This window comes from Odontomachus brunneus, unplaced genomic scaffold (genome assembly GCF_010583005.1).
Source record: "Odontomachus brunneus isolate Ranch 3 - 2012 unplaced genomic scaffold, Obru_v1 Obru_scaffold_168, whole genome shotgun sequence".
Classification (NCBI taxonomy): domain Eukaryota; kingdom Metazoa; phylum Arthropoda; class Insecta; order Hymenoptera; family Formicidae; genus Odontomachus; species Odontomachus brunneus.
In genome coordinates, this window is record NW_022639618.1 from 63,410 (window position 1) to 65,431 (window position 2,022).

A 2,022-nucleotide genomic window follows, 5' to 3' on the forward strand; every position below is an offset into this window, starting at 1 on the left:
CGCTAAAGATGCCCGATTCTGAATCAATTCTTTCTCCAAAAATAGGCTTATTCGTGTTGTTTGCACTCTTCGCACTTTTCGTATTTAAAAACTTTCGTATAAAAAAATTTAGACAGAAGTATATTTGAATGTTTAGAAGAAGCAAAAGCGAGACAATCAACTCGATTGTTTCTTCCAAGCGTCTGATTACCCTTATAGAAATATCATACTAAGAATCATTGATAATTACTTATTATCCAGTATTTTTAATACTGAAAATAAGTAATTATCAATGATTCTTAGTATGCTATTTCTATAAGGGTAGGCGTCTATCTCTTTTTAAAAGCGAAAAGTATGAAACATGCAAGCAGCACAAACAACCCTTTTTTCATACATTTGTTAGGGAAAGAATCGATTAATAATCGGGCATCTCTAATGTGTGCCTGTATATGGTTTGTGTATTGTTGAACTTGTCAAATTTTTTATTACAACACTTTCATCAGTTTTATATGATATTCTTTTTTTTTCAGGAGAGATAATATTACGCTATAGTATTTTTACAGAATGTGAATTTGATAGTGCAATAGCGGAATGGTTACGCTTTGCAAGTCAAAGAAACAAAAGAAGAAAATCAAGCCAAAGATGATTAAAATATAATGCACAATTCGTTAAATTAAGATCATATTATGAGCTGTGATAATACATTATAAGATGTGATAATACCCAAAGATTTTTGTAATTATTACGGCGTTAGAAAATGAATAATGGAAACATTTTTTTTCTTTTTATTACGATTTTTATACAATTTCTTTTTTTCATTACGATTTTAATTATGTGTGAAGCATATATAAATACAGTATATTGAAATAATTACATTTATAATACACGATGTTGTAAAAGGTTTATTTTTCTTTTTGTAATTCATGGAGTAACAAATGTAATGTAACAATGCAACAAAACTTTCAGTTTTTCGTGCTTTATTTAGCATGACATACTGTTTGCGGCAAATTTAAAGTTTAAAAAAATATAAATATATTGTTAATGTGATGAGAGAAATAGTACATAAATTAAATATGATTATATATAAAGTTGTTATTATTTATTAAATCAGAGACTTCTTATTTGTAGATATTACGTTTTCTACACAACATGCATGTTTCAAAAACTTTTTGCAAACGTTCAAAGACACACACTGGACGTTTTTAATCTATTTAGCATCTTTTGAGTGTCTTTAAGACTTTTTATTGAAATATGTTGTATGGAAAACGTAATACCTATAAATATGAAGTCTTTGATTCAATTGCTTCCTACAATTAATATAACTATTTCATAACAAATGAAATAATAGTTATATAACAATTCGATAATTTATATTCCAGTTATATAACTTGCCAATAATTTACATAACTGCTATGTTATCATTCAATAATCAAAGTAACAGTTATGCAACATTTTTGTAACAAATTATATTTCTGTTATATAGTTGCAATTTCGTATGAGTGGGAAATTATAACTAACATCTACGTTACTTGCAACTTACATGTTACATTACATGTTACATTCCGTTACCTCACAGTTATGTAACAGTTATATATTTGTGTTTGCTGGGAAGCTATTGTATAGATAAAAAGTTTGTTTTTCTAAAATATTCTCTGACTGATTCCTAAGTATCGTGTTACACCTTATTCATATTCCCAAATCTTCGTCCACGAACCTTTTTAGTCCGATCCCAAGCTTCTTAGTCTCTCTGTGGCTATTGAACAGAATACGTTTAAAAAACAGTCTAATAAGTTTAACTTTAATGGAAAAAACAAAAGTCGAATCAGTAAGTAAAATCACAATTTTAGTTTATTCGCCTACATTCACACATTTACTCATTCACAATCACACGAACTTGTCCATCCCGGGTTAAATCCATTGACCCAAAAGGACAAAATAAACACATTTAAAACATCTAAGACGTGACAGGGTTATTATTTTTTTTTTTTAAATGTCATTACGAGGGTGGTCTGAAAAGTTTCCGACCTAACAAAGATACAAGTC

General features: G+C 28.2%; 1 long non-coding RNA gene across 1 annotated transcript in view; it reads left to right on the plus strand.

Annotated features, from left to right (window-relative positions):
- Positions 1-593, plus strand: part of LOC116851220 — a 1,077-nt gene extending 484 nt beyond the window's left edge. The window contains exon 2 of the long non-coding RNA XR_004379550.1: positions 510-593. This is a non-coding gene — a long non-coding RNA (uncharacterized LOC116851220). The remainder of the gene's footprint in view (positions 1-509) is intronic.
- Positions 594-2,022: the final 1,429 nt, after the last annotated feature.